The sequence below is a fragment of the Sinocyclocheilus anshuiensis genome, unplaced genomic scaffold (assembly GCF_001515605.1).
Source record: "Sinocyclocheilus anshuiensis isolate Anshui unplaced genomic scaffold, SAMN03320099.WGS_v1.1 scaffold709, whole genome shotgun sequence".
NCBI classification, from domain to species: domain Eukaryota; kingdom Metazoa; phylum Chordata; class Actinopteri; order Cypriniformes; family Cyprinidae; genus Sinocyclocheilus; species Sinocyclocheilus anshuiensis.
In genome coordinates, this window is record NW_015540926.1 from 444721 (window position 1) to 466973 (window position 22253).

At 42.1% G+C, this 22253-nt stretch overlaps 1 long non-coding RNA gene and 1 pseudogene across 1 annotated transcript; both read right to left on the minus strand.

The window, feature by feature from the left end:
* Window positions 1-22253, minus strand: part of LOC107689345 (protein NLRC3-like) — a 58421-nt pseudogene that overhangs the window by 18302 nt on the left and 17866 nt on the right.
* On the minus strand, window positions 3399-8186 carry LOC107689346 (uncharacterized). The gene is made up of 3 exons (XR_001634326.1): window positions 8049-8186; window positions 4034-4212; window positions 3399-3684 (listed from the first exon to the last, which is right to left on the minus strand). It is a non-coding gene; the product is annotated as an uncharacterized LOC107689346 (long non-coding RNA).

The window sequence follows — 22253 nt, forward strand, 5'->3', positions numbered from 1 at the left end:
GGACTCTCCCACTCCCCCCTCCCAAATACGCACACACAGTCACTTTAATCAGTCTAAATAAGCTCTTTTTGCACTACAAATCATTATATCTGCACTGTTGTTTACTTCACTGGTTTGCACTCTATCTGCCATGTGCCTTGTGCTCCTTTATATATATTTTTTATATATTTTTTACATTTTACCTTATTTGTATAGTTGTATTTTATATTTAATCTGTATATCTGTATTTATGTTCTACTGTTAGTGTTATCTGTATGCACCAAGGGTCTGAGAGTAACGCAATTTCAATTCTCTGTGTGTATGTGCTGTACATGTGGAAGAATTGACAATAAAGCAGACTTGACTTGACTAAAACAAAAAGATAAACAAATGATAAAGTTAATGAATATTAGATTCCTTTACAAAAGCATTTTTTTGTAAATGATATGATAACTGATCAATCATAACCTAGATGTGCTCTGTTTGACAGAAACCTGGCTAAAACCAGATGATTACATTACTTTAAATGAGTCTACCCTCCAAGATTACTGTTATAGAGATGAGCTTTACCGTCCAAAAGTTAAAGGGGGAGGTGTTGCTACAATTTATAGTAATATTTTCAGTATTTCTCAGAGGCTGGGTTTCAAGTATAATTAGTTTGAAGCAATGGTGCTTGATATAACACTATCTAGAGTAATAAGTGTTAATGATAAATCCCCTGTGATGTTTGTACTGGCTACTGTATACAGGCCACTAGGGCACCATACAGACTTTATTAAAGAATTTGCTGATTTTCTATCTGAGTTAGTGCTGGTTGCAGGTAAAGTCTTAATTGTTGGTGATTTTAATATTCATGTTGATAATGAAAAAGATGCATTGGGATCAGCATTCATAGACATTCTGAACTCTATTGGGGTTATACAACACATGTCAGGACCTACTCATTGTCGAAATCATACTCTAGATTTAATACTGTCACATAGAATTGAAGTTAATGGCATTTAAATTCTGCAGCAGAGTGATGATATCTCAGATCAACATCTACTGTTGTATACGCCATATAGCTAAAGCTGTAAATTCAACTCCTTGTTACAAGTATGGTAGAATCATCACTTCTACCGCAAAAGACTGCTTTGTTAATAATCTTTCTGACTTGTTTAAATTTCTCAGCATATCCAATAGCTCAGAAAAACTTGATGATGTAACATAATCTATTGACTCTCTTTTCCAGAACTTTAGACACTGTTGCTACTTTGCACTTGAAGAAGATTAAGGAAAACAGTCTGACACCGTGGTATAACGAGCACACTTGCGCCCTAAAGAGAGCAGCTCGGAAAATGGAGCGCAGCTGGAGGAATATAAAACTAGAGGTGTTTCGCATTGCATGGAGGGAAAGTACTTCTACTTATAGAAAAGCTCTAAAAACTGCTAGATTTGCTTACTTTTCATCTCTTTAAGAAGAAAACAAACAAAACACCATGCATTTATTCAGTACAGTGGCTAAATTAACAAAAAATAAAGCATCAACAGGGGTTGACATTTCCCAGCAGCACAGCAGTAATGACTTTATGAACTACTTAAATTCTAAGATCGATACTATTAGAGTTAAAATGATAACCATGCAGCAGTCAGCTACAGTATCGCATCAGATAGTGTGCTATAGATCCCCTGAGGAACAATTCCACTCATTCTCTTCTACAGGAGAGGAAGAATTGTATGAACTCGTTAAATCATCTAAACCAACAACATGTATGTTAGACCCTATTCCATCTAAGCCACTAAAAGTGTTGCTTCCAGAAGTTATCAATCCTCTTCTGAATATTATTCGTCATTGTCATTATGTCCCAAAAACCTTCAAACTGGCCAAAGAATGAGTTAATTACAGACCAATCTCAAATCTCCCTTTTCTTTCAGCAGGAGTGATGACTCGGTGCGTCCCCCACCTCTTATTGCTTGGGGAGCTCGCGGTCGTACCTTGACCCATCGGCCCGTGTAAGCGAGTTGAGCTGAAGCGCACAGATAAACCCGCGGCTTCAGCTTCGTCGAGTTGTTCCTGATCTTTGTGTCAGGAAAAGGACAGCTTCCCCCATTTTGCAAGGGTGGGACAGACCGTCCAAATGTTTCTGTCCTCCCCCGAAATGCTCTCCAAATATATACCTGCTACTTCCACCGCTCGGTGCGTTTCAGGGTGCAGTAATCGGTTGGCCTCACTCTCTCTCAGTGTTGGAGGAAGGAGATGCATCAGGCTTTCTCCCCTCAAAACCTGTTTTTGTTTCAGCTGCTGCTTATAAGATGGGAGACACACGCCCCTACTCCAGTTACTGGCATATAATGTTGGGCATATAGTGTCTTGTAGCCATTGAGAGCATCTTTGGATGGTCAGTGCAGGGCTCAGTCAAAATGTCCAGTGTTGCTGATGCAGCCTGCATGTAAATACAAGTTACTGAAGACACACCGGTTTCAGAGCATCTGAAAGCCTTTTGGGAAATAGAGTCTCTCGGTATCATCATGAAGCAGACAGACAGTGCTGAGGAGGAGAAGGCTCTTCACAAGTTTGAAAAGACAACTCGGTACAAAATGGATGATATGAAGTTGAGCTGCTGTGGCAACCCAACAAGCCCGAACTCCCAGATAACTACAGGATTACAAAGAAAAGATTTGAGGGTCTTAAGTGAAGGTTACAGTCAGATGTAGAGCTGTGTCACCGATATAATAAAGTTGTGAATGATTACATTGAGCAAGGCATCAAAGATGTGGTGAAGGAATCGTCTTCTCTGACCGCTGTGAAATACTACATGCCTCATCATGCTGTTCTCCGTGAAGACAAGGTAACAACAAAGCTCAGAGTAGTGTTTGACGCCTCCTGACATGACACTGGCTCTCCATCACTTAATGACTGTCTACTTACTGGTCCTAACCTGAATCCTGTTCTGCTCAGCATATCAATAAAATTCAGACTGCATGCGATTGCATTGACAGCAGATATAAAAAAGGCTTTCTTGCAGATTTCTCTTGCTGAGAAGATGCGGTGGTTTCCTCTGGCTCTCTGCACTGCCTCATGAAGACATGGGTGAGAAGCTGCATGTGCTACGGATGACGAGGGTCGTGTTTGGAGTTTCCCCCAGCCTATTTCTGCTTGCAGCTACAGTGAGAAAACATTTGAAGGAAAATGAAGCCCAACTTCCTAAGGTAGTGAAGATAATAAAGGAATCCTGGAAAAACCTGGAAATTAGGAAAAATGTAAGAGCTGTTTTACAGATAAGAATAAGACATTAAATTGTCATTTTGCATTATTGACACACTATTTTCCTAATTAATGCTGTTCAGTTGCTTTGACACAATCTGTATTGTTAAAAGCGTTATATAAATAAAGGTGACTTGACTTGACTTGACATTAATAGAAACTGTAAAGGGTTCACTTTAATGGGTCTTTTGATGGTTCACATAAACTTATCCATTCCAATTTAATTTAAATCTAATTGAACATTCTAATTTTGTCGATTAACAGTCAATGATTGGTTAACGAGCGTTGGGAGTCGGTCAGAAAAATGAACCCCAAATGAACATCCTTTTTTAACATCATTTTATGGGGTCCCAATCACGCAGTTTCTGTTGATTGTGTGACTGTGACGTCTCTGTAGCGGCTCCTTATTCACCATCAGCTCATCCTGAGGAAACTGGACTGATGTCTAAATACTGAGAGTCCTACAATAAAACACACAGACAGTCACATATGAGTATGAGACATTACTGCTGCCACATTGCATCAGCAGATCCATTTCAGAAAAAACACAGTATATTCATATTTCAGCCAGAGATATGAACGAACAACTGATCATAGATTAATAACAGTAAATATTCAACCACTACTATCACTTAGAGACTCTGTAAGAGATTAAACTTTTGAAATATTCATAAATGAGTCACATCGCAGAATTAAACCGTTTAAAGTACAGAGACTAAAGTGAAGCTGAATTATCATCTTATATTCTCCAATTTCACACACAGGAGGTCTGTTACTCAATTTAGAAACTTTAAATAAACAAACACTCACAATAGTATAATGTCTCCAGTTTGTAATGTGGATCATCCTTCAGATCAGAGAGTAACTTCACTTCAGATTTTCGTAGTTTATTTCCAGACAGATCCAGTTCTCTCAGGTGTGAGGGATTTGATCTCAGAGCTGAAACCAAAGCAGTACAACCTTCATCTCTGATGCCACAATTATACAACCTGTAGAGAACAATGACACAATGTGAATTGTAGTTCGGGTGTCTGTAGTTTGTTATTGACTCTGGTATCAGAGCAGGAGAGGAGATATAATGACAAGCACTGCCACAAACTGCTGCTGATAGAATGAGATTTATGCATGTTGATGCTCAATGCTGCTGTTTGAAACTGTCATGTGCTTCAGGACTGAACAGACACACAGAGCTGAATGTGAGATATTGTTTCATAGTGAAATTGAGATACTGAGATATTGTTTTATAGTGACGGATTTGTCTTGAGAAACAATCACTTGCTCCTCTAATAAACACCTACAGGAGGACATTTGCTTCATAGGAGCCACCGTGTTCCCCATTACATCTCAGTTATTAACTCTTGTCATCAAACACATCGTGTCATGTTTGGTCTCATCTGGCAGCTTAAAGGGATAGTCCACCCAAAAATTAAAATTCTGTCATTAATTACTCACCCTCATGCCGTTCCAAACCCATAAGCCCTTCGTTCATCTTCGGAACACAAATTACGTGCATGTGTGCATGTGCATGTTTTACATGAAGCGGAAGCAAGTGCTTGCATCGTGATACTCTTTCCCCAATGGCGGCACGCCGCTGCAGACGGGTTGAGGAGGAGAAGAATTGTTGAATTAAGTCGTTATTTTTGTTCTCTTTGTGCACAAAAAGTATTCTCGTAGCTTCGTAAAATTACGGTTGAACCCTGAGCTAAGCTACGTTTCTGGGTCTGGGAACATTTCAGTTGTGTTGCTGTCTATGGAGGGTTCACAGAGCTCTCGGATTTCATCAAAAATATCTCAATTTGTGTTCCGAAGATGAACGAAGGTTCTACGGGTTTGGAACGACATGAGTGTGAGTAATTAATGACAGAATTTTCATTTTGGGGTGAACTAACCCTTTAAAACTGAATAGAAATGTGTTAAACTCAATTGAGATTGTGAATTAGTTGTGTACTCTGCTTTAAAAGTGTGTAAAATGTGTTTTGTGATAACTTTTTTTAACTGTTTATGAGATTTTACTCAAGAATATGGAATACATGGATCGCATTTTTAATGGCAAAATAGCCTGTTCATAATTCTTGAAACTCTCTCATAATGCAAACATATTCAAGTCTGTGAATATGTCTAGAATAACTTTTGATGCTGAATTGTCCACTAACCTAGTTTATAATATATTTTTGTCATAGATAATATATATATATTTTTTCTTTATAATGAATTAGCCTGTATTTAGTTGATTGTAAAAAAATGATTATCAGTTCCACATACAGAGATATTAAAATTCTGCATTGAAAAAAACTGCACTGGTATCGGATCTGGATCTGTATCGGCCAATACTGAACCATAGGTGTCGGAATCGGTATTGGACGTGTCTTGGATATTGATATTGCTATTTACCAGTTTCAATGTTATTTTATTTTGCTTGCTTTTAAATTGATGCCATATGCTTGAATATGAAAGTACCTAAAATGCTTTAAACTACATTGATGTAGAGCTTAGATAAATGTGCATGACTTCCTGTGTTTATGCTGTAGAACAGGTGCAAAAAGTAAATTCATGAACTTAATGTTTGCAACTAACCAGAAAGGTTACTGAGAGGGTACACAGGGCTGCAGAGGAGGTTTAAAACCACAAGCGGAGGTAAAACAAACAAGACTACAGCAAAGAAGAAGAAGAGTGCTAAAAGAAGATGACAGCGTAGGAGAAGATGGAAGGGCATCCGGCAATTGGGCATGAGTCACAGAGACTGATATTGAATTGGAGTTTCCCAAAAAGTAGTATAAAAAGTCTGAGTAAGCCATTCTTTAGATACTGCCTGCATTAAGCGTGAAGGACACCCGAGGCAAAAAAACAGGCAAAAAAGACGGAATGGAGCATCCCTAGTTCCCTTTCGAACGGTCTCTCCCGTTGCGTAACACGCATTGGGGAAAACTCCTGTTTTACTCTGTACTGAAACCTGATTTGTTCACTTTTTTGTAGCTGCACAAACCAATGGTGCTTTAGCCCGCCAGAAAGGGCGGAGGCGACCACTATCCAAGTCGGCTCGGAGCGCCATTCATCAGATCATTCTCCTTCAGCGACGAGGATCATCTCTTCGAAAAAGAAGGAAGAAGCTCAGCCTGCAGCTCGCCACCATAGAAGAGCCCCAGCAGAGGAAAAAGCGAGAAGCTTTCCCCTGTGGCCATCCGGCACTTAAAAGAGCAAATTTCTAAGCAAATTTCCTAGCAACATTGTTTCAAATGTCGCTCCGTGAGTGTGGCTCGTGCGGAAAATCCTGCAGGATGCAGAAGGGCAGTGAGGGCTTCGCCTGTCTGGATTATCAGCACCCCTCATCTAATGAGCGGATCAATCTTTTTAGGCAGATTAAAAGAGAATGCTGTTACCAATGACTATTATCATTGACAGCTTCGGACTAGATACATCTCCCCGCCCAAATCTTTGGCCAAATTGCTGCCCCTATTGCTTAAAACGGCCCTCCTCCTAGCCTTAGCGTCGGTTAAGCGAGTGGGTGACTTGCAAGTGCTGTCAGTTAGCGCTTCATGTCTTGAGTTTGGACCTAACGAGTGTAAGGTCGCCCTGAAACCAAGACATGGCTATGTTCCTATAGTGCTCTCAACTCCGTTCAGACCACAGGTGATCACCCTGTTGGCGCTCTCCATTACAGATGGTGAGCAGGGTACTAACTGGCTCTGTCCAGTGAGGGCACTGAGAGTGTATTTAGAGCACTCTAGCCTGTTTAGGCAGTCAGAGCAGCTCTTTGCTTGCTTTGCAGGCCGCCAGAAGGGACTGCTGGCCACAAAGCAGCGACTCTCTCGCTGGATTGTAGATGCGATTGCCTTGGCTTACGCCTCAGAAGGCTTACAATGCCCTATAGGTGTGAGGGCCCACTCCACAAGGGGGATGGCCTCCTCCTGGGCATGGTCCAGCGGGATCTATATTGGTGAGATTTGTGCGGCTGCTGACTGGTCGTCGCCGTCCACATATGCCAGATTTTATCATTTGGATGTCCCTGCACTACAGGCACGGATTCTCTCTGTTTAGACCGCCATTCTTCCCCCTTGGGTGAAGTTGGTTATATTTGTGCTTATCAGCTACTAGCTTGTAGCACAGTGTGCTCATGTTCTGGGGAATCCTTGTCTAGTGCTCTGAGATTGGGCTCACAGGACAGATTGTTCTGTATCTACTCATAGATTGCGTGATTGGATGCTGACGTAACTTAGGTTCCCTGAAATAAGGGAACGAGCGTTGGGTCACTTTCCGCGCCATAAGCTGCACGCGAATCGATGACTGTCGCTTCAGTCGAACGATCTAATGAATGGCGCTCCGAGTCGACTTATATAGTGGTCGGCTCCGCCCATTCTGGAGGGCTAAAGCGCCATTGGTTTGTGCAGCTACACAAACGTGAACAAATCAGGCTTCAGTACAGAGTAAAACAGAAGTTTTGCCCAATGCGTGTTATGCAACGCTCGTTCCCCTAATCTCAGGGAACCGAGGTTATGTCAGTAACCGGAGTGTTCATTGTGCAAGGAATGAAGTCGACAGAAATGCATACAGACAGTTTTTGTTTGTGAGAACTTGAAACCGTTCTGTGTTGACCAAGATTGTATTTTGTTTATCTTCAGTTGGATTTTATGGTATTTGGTAGTTGATGGTTTTCATGTACTTGCTTCTGTAACAAATGCAGATATCATCTATATATAAACTACAGTGAAAATCAGAACAAATGGCTTTTGCAATGCTGTTTATTTTAATACTAAAAAGCTAAGGCTGAACACTTTATATTTACTTTAAACGTGCTTCATGTGTAAGTCATATAATAATATGATCTTACCTCAGTTTCTCCAGTTTACAGTGAGGATTCTGTAGTACATCAGAAAGCAGCTTCACTGAATCTCCTAGTTTATTCCCAGACAGATTCAGTTCTCTCAGGTGTGAGGAGTTTGATCTCAGAGCTGAAGCCAGAGCAGCACAACCTTCATCTGTGATGCCACAAGTATTCAACCTGTAGAGAACAATGACACACTCTTCACTCTCTCAGATCAAATCAGTTTAGCTGTGAATCAGTTATTAAAGATCAAGTACAAACTTAAAGCACAAATCAATGTTTGATGGATCATTGGACTGAGGTATTAAATGTCACAGAACACAAATCATGATCATAAAACATCCAAAGTCTCATTCAAGAAAAATAAATATTTCTTTATTGAAAGGTAAGTTTATGGCCCAATATTAATACTCCCACCACCTCTACTCCATGTGTTTCTCTGCACAGGCCCCGTGCACCCAAGATGCGATCTTTCTGGTCTCCTTCACTCCAGCGTCGGGATACCACAGACTCTGGGTGCACCAGCAGCGGAAGACGCGAGCCAGGCCCTGGGCGAGGACCTCTCCCCCTCCGCCGCCTCCGGTCTTCAAGATCTCCAGCTGGAACCGCCTCGCCCCTTCGTAAGACGGAACGTGACGCTGTGATCATCGGAGACTCCATCGTCCGGCACGTCCGTGCTACATTAGCTGAAGATAAAGCGCACACTCACTGTTTCCCTGGTGCTCGTGTTCTCGATGTTTCTGCACAGATACCCGCAATCCTAAAGGGTGACGAGAGCACCGGCACTTTCAGGCGTGAAAAACATCAAGCTGCGGCAGACGGAGACACTGAAGAGGGACTTCAGGAGCCTGATCGAGACGGTGCGCAGCACATCGCCTGCGACGAGGATCATCATGCCAGGACCGCTTCCCACATATCGACATGGACATGAAAGGTTCAGTAGACTTTTTGCTCTAAATGAATGGTTATTGTCATGGTGTAAAGAACAGAAACTGCTCTTTGTTAATAATTGGAATCTTTTCTATGAGCATCTTAGGCTTTTTCGTGCTGATGGCCTGCACCCCAGCAGAGTCGGAGTGGAACTCCTGTCGGACAACATCTCCAGGATGCTTTGCTCCATATGACTAGTAAGCCAATTCTCAAATAACTGCTATGATGGCTTTTGTTCTACCCACTTAAATGATAGAAGTACTTGTGTTGTTCAATCTATAAAGACTTTGTCTGTTCCCCAAATATTGTCTGGTCTGTGGGGCCAAAATATAAATCTAATACAGGACCTAGAAAAAAATCTGATCGTGATTAAACCAGAAAATTTGTTCTAGCCACTTAAATGATAGAAGTACTTGTGTTGTTCAATCTATAAAGACTTTGTCTGTTCCCCAAATATTGTCTGGTCTGTGGGGCCAAAATATAAATCTAATACAGGACCTAGAAAAAAATCTGATCGTGATTAAACCAGAAAAATGCAAAATAAACGAACATTAGATCACTCGCACCCAAAGCAGTTATTGTAAATGAAATGATAACATATAATAGTTTTGATGTACTCTGCTTGACTGAAACCTGGCTTAAACCAAATGATTATATTGGTCTAAATGAGTCTACTCCACCAAGCTACTGTTATAAGCATGAGGCCCGTCAGACTGGTCGTGGTGGCGGTGTTGCAACAATATACAGAGAAATTCTCAATGTTGCTCAGAAAACAGGATACAGGTTTAACTCATTCGAAATACTCCAGCTTAATGTTACACTGTCAGATATGCAAAATAAATCTATCGTATCTCTTGCTCTGGCTACTCTGAATAGACCACCAGGGCCGTACGCAGATTTCCTAAAAGAATTTGCAGTTTTCTTCTCAGACTTATTGGTTAATTTTGATAATGTGCTAATTGTCAGAGACTTTAACATTTATGTTGCTAATACAAATGATGCATTAGGACTTGCGTTTACAGACTTCTACTATCAACTTAAGGGTCAAACAAAACATAACCGGGTCCACACATCATTTTAATCATACGCTAGATTTAATTATATCACATGGAATCAATCTTTCTGATATTAATATTGTACCTCAAAGTGATTATTTTACTGACCACTACCTTGTATTGTGCATGCTGCGTATTACTAATATTAAAGGTGCAATAGGTGATTGTCTTCAGAAACATTTTTTGTTATGCTGGTTGAAAGTCTCTTCACATCCCGATAACAATCATTAAGTTAAGTGGTCTAAATGTATTTATCTGTATTTATATATTCTGTGGAAGGCGTATGACCAAGAAATGTTCGTCCACAGTCCTTGCGCCAGCTCGTTAGAAGTGAGTGATGTGCATCAACTGTGTTCCGATCGATATGATCCCTACACAGTGTTCATTGCTCCCTACTCCCTGAGCAGGGGAAATCAGTTGAAGTTTACCTCACTTCGGAACATGGGCTGGAATTGGGAACCGCTGATGTAGCCTATTGTAGTAATGTTGTCTCTAGTATTCTGGTCTGTGAGCGTATATGCGTTCAGGGGGCGTGTCTTTGGACGGCGATTGCAGGGAGGGTGGGACGTTCGCTTTCAGTGCTATCAGGCTAAAGTAAGCATTTTCCAAGATCTCCTACTGCACCTTTAACTATATTGATATCGTTGATATGTTATCGTCTGGGTAGAACTATTGTTCCAACCACTAAAGATAGATTCACAAATAACCTGCTTGATTTGTCTCAACTGCTTTGTGTACCCATAAATGCACATGAACTAGACTAAACGACTAACAATATGGGCACTATCTTCTCTAATACATTAGAAGCTGTTGACATACTGCACCAAGGTACAACAATAATACCAATTATCTCAAGAAAGAAACTTGTAATCTTGAGCGCAAATGGAGAAAAACTCACTTGGAAGTTTTTAGAATTGCATGGAATAGTGCTGTCAAAATACAGACCGTGATACCATTCGGTACTGTAATTTTAAAATCGTCCATTTCCTGCTAACTTTTGAGTGCTGTTGAGCAGATTCTTAAACACCACTGATTGGCCATAGTGTTCACACACTTAAGAGATATGACTGTGATTGGCTACAATGATCATCATCGCTTCACGCTCTTCACCGAGCACTCACACAGAAGCACAGGGGAGCATTTGAAAGCCGCGTCTGTCACTGTTCAATGGAACTCTATTGGAACGACCATAGTTAGCTAATGATGCTTTTGGGAAACACCCCTGGACCATTTAAAAAATAAAAGACAGGATCGTATAGACCCATATATTTAGTTTCGATTTTGATTAATTTATTAAACTGTGGTCTGATTTCGGAGTTGCAGTGATATTAGAGCCTTCATGTCATCTCACTCCACAGGTGTAATACACGTTTTGAGAGTTGAGTCACTCTCCCACTCTTTACCGTGTATTTATAGGCATTGTGATCACTTGAATATAGAGTTATTCATTCAAATATCATAATTTAGTTATACATTCAAAATCTGATCCGTTATCGCGCTAAAAACCCTTCACTCATAAATCATCACGTCTGTCTGGTGATCCCTAGTGATTGGCTATAAGTGTGGGCGTCGACGTCAACATCAGCATCAGCCGCCTCTGCAGTGTTCATGTGTGTTTAGTAACGTTGTGATGACGTTGTGATGATTGGATACAGTACATGCACACTTGGGTTTGTTTGTTAACCAATTAGCTAATACAATTTAGATGTTTGAAAACCGCCAAACTGACCCAAACCAGCCCAAATTTTGTTTACCCGCCCAAGCCAATTTTTACCCGCACAATTAAATTCAAAACCGCCCAACTGATTCAGAATGCAGCGGCACGACTGGTCTTCAATGAAACCAAACGGTCCCATGTCACACCTCTCTTTATCTCCCTGCACTGGCTCCCGGTTGGAGCTCGCATCAAGTTCAAGACCCTGATGCTTGCATATAGAACAGGCACAGGCTCAGCACCCTCCTACTTCCACTCACTTTTGAGAATCTATATCCCCTCCAGAAGTCTGAGATCTATGAGTGAGTGACGCCTCGTGGTACCATCACAGGCAAAAAATCACTTTCCAGAACATTTTTGTGTAGTTTCGTTTCGTTCCTGGCTGGTGGAGTGAACTTCACACCCCTATCTGGAATACTGAATCCCTGACAATTTTCAAGCGACACCTGAAAACTCATCTCTTTCGTCACCATTTGACTTCATCTTAAAAAAAAAACAAAAAAAACTTTGCTTTCTCTTTCCTTAATCTCTCCCTGTCTAGCTTCTACTAATCTGAACAATGCTTTGTATTGCAAGCACTTCTTGCGTTTATTTGCCTCTTTATGATGAATCGCTTATTGTATTCCTCAATTGTAAGTCACTTTGGATAAAAGTGTCTGCTAAATGAATAAATGTAAATGTAAATTGGGTGGCACAATCTGGCAACACTGGCCTTAGTTTCTTCATTGTGAGGTTTAGAGCATGCTGCGCTTGTGTGAAAGGGCTTTAACGGCGTGCATTCTGGAGACTCGCTGCTATGGAAACAAAGACGCAAAAATGCAATCATGCGTAAATGAGCTTCTCTAATACTTCTTATAAAATTGATTTAATTATAATTGCTATTAGTATTATAAACAGTGAAGAATACTTATTTGTTGATTCAACTATGCGTTGGCCTTTGTAAAATACAGGACAAATCGCGTCCCGTATTGATTTCAAATGGGACACATCATTTTACCTTTAAATACGGGAGGATTTCGCATTTTAAGGGATGGGTGGCAACCCTACCAGCTATAGACAGGCTCTAAAAGCTGCCAGGGCTGAGCATATCTGCAAACTCGTAGAAAATAACCAAAACAATCCAATGTTTTTATTTAGCACAGTGGCTAGATTAACAAATTATCAGATGTCACCCGAACTAAATATTCCTTCACAGTTGAGTAGTAATGATGTTATGAATTTCTTCATGAATAAAATAGCATCAGAAATACAATAACAAATGTAGAATCTACAGCGTCTTGTTATTCAGTTTCACACCTAAAGAAAAATTGCAGTGCTTCACAACTATAGGAAAGGAAGAGCTAATTAAACTTAGCATTGCATCTAAACCAACATCATGTTTATTAGATCCTGTACCCACTAAATTACTGAAAGATTTGTTACCTGCTGCAGAAGAACCGCTTCTCAATATTAACTCATCATTATCTTTAGGTCACATCCCCAGTCCCTTCAAGCTGGCGGCTATTAAACCTCTTATTAAAAAAACACAACTAGATCCTAGTGAACTGGCAAATTACAGACCTATTTAAAATCTTCCATTTATGTCTAAAATATTAGAGAAAGCTGTGTCTGCTCAATTGTGTTCCTTCCTGCAAAAAAATTATATCCATGAAGAATTTTAGTCAGGTTTTAGGCCCCATCATAACACAGAAACTTGTTAAAATGACAAATTACTTGCTTCTTGCGTCAGACCAAGGCTGCATCTCATTGCTAGTTTATATATCATGACATACTCATAGATCGATTAGAAAACTATACAGGTATTCAAGGGCAGGCTTTGAGATGGTTTAGATCCTACATGTCTGACCGTTATCACTTTGTTTATTTAAACAAGGAATCATCTCAACTAACGCTGGCAAAGCATGGAGTGCCGCAAGGATCTGTCTAAGGCCCTCTGCTATTTTCAATATACATATTGCCCCTTGGTAATATTATTAGAAAACACAGGATTAGTTTCTATTGTTTTGCTGATGATACTCAACTACACATTGCAACAAGACCAAATGAAACTTCTAAATTATCTACGCTAACAGAGTGTGTTAAAGATGTAAAAGTTTGGATGACCAATAATTTTATCTTATTAAATTTGGATAAGACAGAGATAGTACTTATTGGACCAAAAAACAGTACACAGAATCTCTTAGATTAAAATTGGCATCTAGACGAATGTATTGTTATTCCTCAGTCAAAAACCTGGGTATTATATTAGACAGCAAATTGTGTTTTGAAAATCATATTTTACATGTTACAAAAACAGCATCCTTCTATCTTCGAAACATTGCCAAGCTACTGTAAGGAATTTTAGCTCAGGTTTTCGGAGGGAATTCAAATCTGAAGATTGAAAATCAACCTGATTGAACTGATTCCAAATTTGATAGTTTACACTTTATCAACTGTTCGTCCAGCGAGACGCTAACGTCCGTGTATCTTAACAATTTGAATATTTGTATTATCCCTGACCACTAAAATACAACTATACAAATATACAAATAAGGTCATGTAAAAAAATTCAGTGGTGCATGGGGCAAAAGAGGGGAGTCGGGGGCAAGGTCGGGAGGGAGTTCAGCTTCCTGACAGCCTGATGAATGAAGCTGTCCTTCAGTCTGCTGGTCCTGGCCTGGAGACTCCGCAGTCTCCTCCCTGATGGCAGCAGACTAAACATGACTAGCCGTTCAAAGCACTTCATGAGGATGGGGGTAAGTGCAACTGGATGGTAGTCATTGAAGCAGGATGGAGACGGCTTCTTCGGGGCTGGAATGAGGGTGGTAGCTTTGAAGCATGTGTGGACAACAGCCTGACTTAGTGCGATGTTGAAAATGTCTGTGAAGACATCAGTGAGTTCCACTGCACAGTCTCTCAGTACACCCCCAGGAATGTTGTCAGGACCCAGAGCTTTGTGTGCGTTGATCCTGCTGAGGGATCTCCTCACGCTGTCTGGGGACAGCGTCATCACCTGGTCGCCGGGAGGAGGTGGAGTCTTCTGTGCAGTGGTGCTGTTTTGTGCCTCAAAGCGAGCGAAGAAGACGTTCAGCTCATTCAGCAGGGAGATGGTGCTGTCACAGGTGCGTGGTGGGGGCTTGTAGTCCGTAATGGTCTGTATCCCCTGCCACAGGCCGGGTCTTACCTCCCTCGACGAGAACTCTGTCCGCTCGATAGCATGTTAGCTGCTCGAGCTGAATAACGCAGTCCGGAACGCTGTTGCTGAGCCATGTTTCCGTGAACACAAAAACACAACAGTCTCTTACAGTCCTCTGAGTTGAGCGTAGTAGTAGAATGTAGTCCAGTTTATTGTCCAAAGAGCGTACGTTAGCCAGTACGATGCTGGGGATAGCTGGCTTGTGTGGGTTAGCCGTTAGCCTAGCCCAGATACCTTCGCGCTTACCCCTCTTCTGCTTCCTCTCAAGCCGCTTGTGGCGCCTCCGCTGTGGGCGAGATGCAGTAGTGGGGGTCGGTGATGGTGTAGGCCTCCGGAGCAGACCGAGATCCCACAGCTCTTCGGCGTGCGCAGAGTTTAATTTAAAAAATGTGGTTCTGCCGACATCGAGCAGAAACTCACGACTGTATGCGAGCTTAGAGACAGGCAGACGCGATGAAGACGTACGAAAACACTGCGACTCACAAGACAAAGAACACGAAAACACCGTTCTGACGGCAGAGAGAGAAGCTGCAGCGTGTGCACACGCCGCCATCTTAGATGAAACAAGAGGTTCTTATAATGAAACAAGAGGTTTTATTGAGCTACACTAAGGACAGATTAACTAAACTACTAAAAGCACACAAACACATTTTTACACACACAGACACACACACACACACACACACACACACACATACAGTTCAGAAGATGAGAGTTAACAGAGTTCTGAGGAAGTCCCAAAATTCTAGTACTTGTTACTAGTTCTTAGATCGCACCAAGAAAATCACAAAAGCAGAGATTTGTCTTATCTTTGCTGCTTAAGACCAATTCAGCACCGGTTTCAGCAGGTAGAAGATTTTGTTTGTTACTTGAGTTTGCACTGGAAAGCGGGGTTTCCTTTTCTGCCTGAGGGAGTCCTGTTGCTGATTGCCTGGCAATCTTCCTTGATGACGTCTTTTGGGAAAAGCCCTCGTTGTGAGTGGGCGTTGCTTGGTTACGGAGGAGCCTCGAAGTTCGTCTGAGAGAGTCTGAGTTTGCAAGACTTTGTTCAGCAGAGTCACGAAGCTTCAGCGAAGTGTTTGGAGTTCTGAATGACTCAATCGCTTGATGGTGCAGCGTGTGAGCGCAAGTTTGAGCATGGTCAAGACAAAGGCAAAAGAGCACGGATCTGTTCGTGACATTTGGTTTTAAGCGAGCCGATTTGGTCCATCCCAGAAGCGATTGTTCCAATCAGATATTGTTGCAGGGCTTAGCCACAGCCTGCAAGGTTCCTCTTCGTGCATAAATTAACATGATGCTTCAATTTATCACGTGGGGAACATCCTTGCCAGATTTTGATAATACTTCTATAAAGTTTCTTAATGCTAGTATTGTACATAATTCCCCCTTTTCATTCATACCACAGTCTTGCACATAAAATAAGCTTTCATTCAAGCTCAAATATCAGACATCTTACATACACGTTAATAACCTTATCTACTAAAAAGGGTTATAAGACATTGATTAAACTCCATCGATTACATAAAACACATCGAGCATAGAAAGGCATAAAACACATTTTTCGTGGATAAAGTTGCCCTAGTGGCAATACTTTAAATGATTGTCTTTTGAAATTGTCTGTGTAAGTTTCTGTGTTTCTTTGTTGGAAAGAAATAGTGAGTTGAAAATGTGACGAAGAACAGGAAGCAGATGTTCAATGGGTCATGGGATGTCACGCTGTATAGATCCTGTGTTCGCGTGCAGACCGGGAGGGTGTGATTAAATTAGCCATTTCCTGTGCCTATACCATGGTTCCATGCATAAGCGATCACGAGATATCTCTCAACTATATGTTGTGAAATAACTCTTTAGTCCTTGATACAAAAGATCTCTGTTGTCTCCTGATTGGATCAGTTTTTCATCACTCCTCTGAGTAGATGAGACAAGACTGACAGAAAGTCGACCCAGAATATTGGAGTCATGTGATGGGGTGATTAGTTTAGACCTCATGATGGCTTACTCTTGGACGGCATTCACTCGCTTGTGGAGGAGGAAGGCAAGTGTCAAAGTCACAACATATCCTACAACAGTAGAGATGCAAAGCGCTGTCAGCGGCAGACCAAGACCGAATGATTGACGCACCAGCGGGCGGAAGGCGAGCAATAGCTTCTAAGGCTGTATCAACATTAGTCAGATCAATAAGTTGCGTTCCTTCCTCCTTGATACTTTTCTTCCAATTCTGGATCGAGGACGAAGGAATGCTGTTTGAAGATGGGTGAGATTTTGGAGTTCAGCCTGATACTCGTCATCGGTAAGGTGATACAATGCTAAATCATCAATATGGAGGATCGAGCCCTTAGGGACATTGATCCATAAAGTTTGGTTGGGCAGGATAATGCGCGTGGCAGTGTCGTGTTGACTAGCCATCGGTTTCCGACGATTTCAGCTTGGGTTGCCTCAATTTGGTTGACGACGGCTTTTCACAACGATTTACGACAATTTTTTGGTGAAAGGAGTCAATCTTAATTTAGGGACCTGGATTTAAAGTTGAGTTAAGGGAGCTCCCTGGTGAGGGGACTAGGGGGAAAGGAAAACATAGAGAGAGAGGAAAAAGGGAAAACACAAAGAGACACAAGGACACTGAATGAGGTTAGACAGCAAGGGCAAGTGTCACTTAGAACAACTCCTCTCTACTAGAGGTTGGTCCTAGCAGTGCGGCGGAGGAGAGTGTGTAGGTGTTGTGTTTAAGAAAGGTAGCTATATGTCTTCCTAGAACGACAGAAATTATGTTAGTGTGCTGTAGAGTATAGGATTGTCGGTCTGTGTCAGTTGGTTTGATCTTCCCCCTTTTCCTGTCGTTTGGAGCCCTGGTGCCTCTTTATCTGGTTTAGATGGACCCATCGAAGGACTAGCTCACTGCGCCCTTGTCTGATGTTGATTCGGTAGGCAACAGGTGAGAGCTTGTCCACAATCTCATGGGGTCCTGTCCAGTGAGGTAGGAATTTCTTTGACAGGCGATGGGGAGCGTTCTGCCTTGGTTGGGCGAAGCTGTAGTACCACACTTCAACAGTTCCTGGTGAGAGGCATTTTGGTCGTAGTAGGCTTTACGACCTTCCGCGCTTCTTTGGAGTTGTTGTTGTGCAAAGGCGAAAGTCGTTCTCAGGTGCTGATGCAACTCTTCCAGGTACTGGTGAGTGGTATAGGTGGTGACGAGGTTCATGTCACCAGATTGGTACAGCAGGTGTAACGGTAGTGTCATTTGTCGTCTCGTCATCATTTTGAACGGGGGTACTCCGGTAGACCGGTGAGGGGTGGCCGTTTCTGCTGTATCATTGGGAGCTGGGAGACACTCTACCCACTTGGTGAATTCGCAAACCACGGTGAGGAAGTATTTGTTACCCCGTGTTGACCGTGGCAGGGGTCCTACCCAGTCTATTTGGAGGTCCGACCATGGGAAGGTCATTCCTTTCCGTTGCAGTGGTGCTTGGTGGTTTGAGGAAGTATTTGTTACCCCGTGTTGACCGGGGCAGGGGTCCTACCCAGTCTATTTGGAGGTCCGACCATGGGAAGGTCATTCCTTTTCATTGCAGTGGTGCTTGGTGGTTTGGATTTGCCGGTTGGAACTGACAACACACCAGGCATCCTTTTACGTACTCCGCCATGTCTTGCTGCATGCCAGGCCAGTATGCTACTTGCTTCAGCATTTCGTAGGTGGCCTTGGCACCATGGTGTCCAGCGCATGGTGAATCGTGGGCGTGTGTCAGCATCATCCCCCTTTGGCCCTGAGGGACTACGAGCCTTGGCGCAGTGAGGGGCTCAGGGACATATGTGAGGACGCCGTCTTTGAGATGCAGCATGTGCTTGATAGAGTTGAGCGTGCAGAGATCATGGGAAGTGGCTAGGTCGGAGGTGGGAATGGGATGAGTTAATGGGTTTGACAGGTGGGCTGCAATAGTTTGCAGTGTCGGATCCGAAGCTTGGAGGGTGATGAGATCATCAGCGGCGAATAGGTGGAAGAGTTCCTGATGTTTGACAGGCTTGTTGTTAGCTGTCTCGAATCCATTCTGTTTCCATCCAGCTAGATGGCATGTGAAGCTTAGATGGGCGTAGTTCGAGTCGGTACAGATGAGAAGTTATTTGATGTTGTGGGATGCAGCAAGTTGTATGAGGGTGATGAGGATGGCCGCTATTTCTGCATATTGCGATGAGTGAGGGCCTAATTTGAATTGTTGTGGTGGGCAAGGGTCGTTGTTGAGCCAGACCACACCCGCTCCAGCTTTCCAGTTGCCCTGTTGATTGTAGGAGCAGCTATCGACATATGCTGTTGGCATCCCTTCACACATATTCTCCTCGAAGTACCTGTGGTTTGTCAGTTGCAGTTGTGAAGGTTCTTTCTGTTCCGTTGAACAGTTTTGGCAGGCTGCTAGCTCGTTTCCTAGAGATGATTTGTGGTTTTGGGCATATCTTGCCTCGACGTCCCGTCCTTGGAGCGTCATTAGCTTGGGGAGATTCATGACGTCCTTGTCTCGTCTCCAGGGCAGCCACTAGTCCTTGTTCTGACTCAGGGTCAGCGAATTCTTTAATGAGAGCTTCTCGGAGCAGGTGGTAATCAGTCTTTGTGTTAGCAGGCTGCCGGTCCAGGAAGCTGTGCACTTCAGGGCTGGACGTTGTTCGGAGCAAATAGAGTCTATCTTTGTCAGTGATATTGGGTCTCATTTCCAGGTGAAAATCAATAACTTGCAGATAGGCTTGGACATCCTGGCTACCTGGCACACTTGGGGTGAATTTGCCAATGTTTCTGGCGAGCTTGTCGAGGTCTTTAAGGTCCAAGCCATGCGATGGTCTGTGGCTGGCTGGAGCAAGTTCTTTTAGTTTGGTTGTGAGATAGGGTTCTTCAGAGGGATCTGGTGAATGTTTTAGCACTGCCCCCTCCCCCTTTTGATCACGTGTCAGTCCAGGAACAGGGGACCCAGTCCTGCTCGGCAGGGGTGAGACTGGTGCCCATCGTGTCCTTGTTGGCTCAGAGCGCAGCTTGTAGGCATGTTTGAGTTCCTCTCTGACGCTGTCGGACTCCTCTTTGATGTAGTCCAGCTGTCGTGTTAGGCGGCTGATCTCATTTCTCGACTCATCCAGGTGAGTTTCAAGGGCTTTAATTCTGCTGTTCTTGTCTCTGAAGTCGGCCTTTGCCTTTTCCAGGAGCTGTTCTACATACTGTAGATTGTTGGAGAGATCAGTGTAGTCTGCCTTGCCTTGTTCCATTTCTTGGGTAGTAACTGCTAGGGTCTCTTTTAATAATAATAATAATAATTCATTTTATTTAATGGTGCCTTTCTAAACACCCAAGGTCACTTTACAGCAAGCTGCAGGTGAAAATACACAGTACGCATAATATTATTGACATGAGCTTCAAAAGATAGTGTGCTATCCAAAATGACACCCAGACTCCTAACCTGCTGAGAAGGACAAATTGCATTATTATCGATATCCACAGTAAAACAATCAGATTTAGTCAAAGTAGATTTTGTACCAATAAGTAAGACCTCAGTTTTATCACTGTTGAGTTTTAGAAAGTTGGTTGAAAGCCATCATGACACTTGCAAGACTGATTTATAGAGTACTGTCGGGGCTGTCCATGACATATTATGTTGCACATGAACATCCTGTTCAGCATGTGAAATCATGCATCCTTCCTGTCTCAATCAAAGTCTATTATGCTCTTAACTTATCATTTGACATTCATTTATTATTTAAACAGTGATTAAATGCTTATGTTAAAAGTAAAGTCATAATTGCCATTGGGGGAAACTGGATTTTGTTTAAGCCCCAAGCCTAATGTTAAGTTTAGTGTCAATTAAAGAATTATGGCAAAAGCTAATTGATATTGAACATAGTAAGTTGATAAATATAGTAGTCTGCAAGCATTTAAACAAATTATATATTATATTTACGGTACAAAACCAGTTGTGGTCACAATAAATTATCTGTAAAAAATAGCAATGTAATAACAATGTTTCAGGTATTATGAGATGGCATATTGGTAACTTTGTGTTTTACAACTTATAACTGTATATTTCATCAAGTGATATAATATTAATACACCAGCCAGCATGAACTAAAAATACAGGTGGTAAAACAGAAAGCCACATCGTGAATTTAAAGTTCATTGTAAGTGGTCTGTCTATAAAACACAGTCAATACTCATACAGTATAAATGATATACAGGGTTACATACACAAAGACGAAACACCATCATGACACTATCTAACAACAAAAAAACAGTGATTAAAGAACAGTGATAAAACATGGCAGAAAATACTACAAATATAGCTAGTTTATGAAAAGTCATACCATGAGAATGGCAATGAGAATGATAGAATTAGAGATGCACCGATTGCAATTTTCTTGGCCGATTCCGATTTCCGATTTTTGTTAGTGTGATCTGCCGATACCGATTTTTGCTGATTCCGAGATTTTAGAAATGAATGGCAAATTAGAAATTGGTCGATAATTTTCAAAAATTGATGGAACAGTCCCTGATTTCTTTAGAATAGGGGTAATAATAACAGTTTTAAGCCTAGTGATCTCCTCCTCGGCACCTTGTTCCACCTCATCGGGCCCTTCCCGTCATTCCGGAGCCTCCAGTTCTAGCTGCTCGATGCGTCGCTGTGCGCGTGTCAGCTCCTGCTGGATATGGGCGGCGTGCCTGTCACTCAGCTTGAGGGTGGCGATGAGTGTGTGACTTAAGGAGCAAGTGATCTTGGCTAGTTCTTTGTGACTGTAGCTATGACTTGGTTCTTGTCACATATTCAGCAGCCTTAGGTAGGAGGCTGTCTGTTGCAACACTTAGCCATGTCTCGAGGTCCTCCCAGTGGCCAACAGGGTCTGTTGTGCGAGGCATGTTTTGACGCGGTGAGGGAGATCTAGAACCGAGACTGACACAGACCTTGAAGAGGGAAAAAAAACAAAACAAACAAGCAAGGCACAACAGAGGTGTAAATGTGCAATGCCAAGTGTGGGCTAATGTTGAGTGTGTAATGGGCAGGTGAGTGTGGTTCTCTGCGACTGTTATCCTCTGATGGGCGTGCTTCTAATTTGTAGTCTCTGTGGGGGAAATTAGTAAGCACACACAGGTAGCACAGCTAGAGAACAGAAGGAGGAAAGAAGAATAACAAATAGAGCAAGGAACAGAATAATAATTGGCTGCTTCCACTTTTCCTATAAGAGAAAGTTTTTTTTTTTAAAAGAAAGATTAGAGCTAATGGTAAGATGAGAGTGAAAGACAAAACAAAATACCCTTTTCTGGTAGCAGAATGAGTACAATTACATTTTCTTCTCTTTTCCTTTTTTGTTAAGCTTGA